Here is a 1806-nt window from a genome sequence, read left to right on the forward strand (position 1 = left end):
TGACTATGATTAATGCTGTCTTGCTTCCCTCATCCGTGTACATGGTTTCTCATATGTTAGTCCCTAAATCTGTGCTGAACGAAATTGAGAAGATCTGTAGAAGCTTTTTATGGGATTATGATGCTTCTCATCGAAGCATACATTATGCCTCCTGGGAATGCATTACCAAGCCAAGAAGAAAAGGAGGCCTTGGTTTTCATGCGAGCGTGGACTGGATTGGACCTCTCAGGTCACGGATTGCTTGGGATTTTATTTCCAAACCGACAGAGCTCTTTCAGAGATGCATGATCCGAAAATATGGGAAGTGGCCATTGAATGTGGAGTTTAAACGTGGTGATTCAGGTGTTTGGAAGCTTATATGTGATGGAGCCAATTGTCTTAGCAGTTGTGTTCGTTGGAAGGTTTGCAATGGTCGGAATATTGAGGTCCTGAATCATATCTGGATCTGGGATTTGGCTCTCTCAGTTTGGCCTACATTTTGTGATGTTAAAGCTATTGAAGATTTGTTGGTTGCAGATCTGATTACAACAGCTGGTACTTGGAATAGGCAAAGATTGCTGATTTGCTTTGGAGTAGAGTTAGCTGATAGGATTTCAGATATTACTATCTGGAACGATATGGATGCTGATGCACTGGAGTTGATTAATTTTCCTCTTGGCTCTACTATTTCAGCAAATGTTTACAACCGAAAGTTCCAGGAAGATAATGATGTTTGCTTTTCATGCTTGAAGATTGGTTTGAGGCCTCGGGAATGGATGTTTTGGTGGAGGATCTTCAAGGATATCATTCCTACTAATGGCTGGCTATTGTCCCGTGGGTTTGAGGTAAATACTGATTGCCCAATTGGCTGTGGTGTAGTTGAAGATAGGGATCACGTTACTACCAGCTGCCAGCAGCTGTTGGAGGTGTTAAATGTGCTGGAGGGTTGGGGGTGGTTTACCCCACGCTTTTCTTCATTTCTGGATCTTCAAGTGGCAATGGAGGAAAATGTGAAAAACAAGGATATGAGGTTGCTTGTGTATTGTCTTGCGGTTTTTCACTGTTGGTTGAATAGAAATGCTATTAAGCATGCTAAGGGAAGATGTTCGGCGGTGTTCATGGCTGCGAGTATTCTGGAAGTTGTCAATCAAAGTTCGGTTCCTTTACACTTGGAGCAATGGGGCACTTATCAATCCGTTGGATTGTCTTCAGATCTTCCTTGGTGTCCCCCCCCTTCAGGCTGGTTAAAGGTGAACGTTGATGGTGCTCTTCTTAGATCCAATGCTGCAGGAGTTGGGGTTGTTTTGAGAGACAGCTTGGGGAAGGTGATTGTTGCTGCGGGCTGGAGTCTTTTCCATTGGGATAGCACTCAAGTTGAAATGTTGGCAATCAAATTCATTGGTAAAGTTTTAGTGGAGTGGATGTATGAATTCAAAGGCATTATTGTGGAAGGGGATAATGCCTCTGTTATTGACTATATGCAGAAGTTTAAGGCGAAGAAGCTGTGGAAGTATCAGATTGGTAATTGGGCAGATTGGGAGTGGATGGAATCCTTCCAGCAAATTTTATTTGTTCATACTCATAGGAAGTTCAACAGAGCTGCACATTTTTGTGCTAAAAGAGCTATAGAGGATACATTTGTGTGGGATATAGGAGATAGATTTAATTGTAACATTCCTCAAGAATTGCTTAAGATTCTTGAGGATGATAGTTGTTTCTTTTCTTTTTCTTAGGGTTTCTTATAACCCTCTTTTACTTTTTACAGTTGTAATGGTTTTTTAAAGGAATGCATATGCAAAGTTCACCTCTCTCCCTCCCTCCCTCTTT

This window comes from Dendrobium catenatum, unplaced genomic scaffold, assembly GCF_001605985.2.
Source record: "Dendrobium catenatum unplaced genomic scaffold, ASM160598v2 fragScaff_scaffold_1270, whole genome shotgun sequence".
NCBI lineage: Eukaryota > Viridiplantae > Streptophyta > Magnoliopsida > Asparagales > Orchidaceae > Dendrobium > Dendrobium catenatum.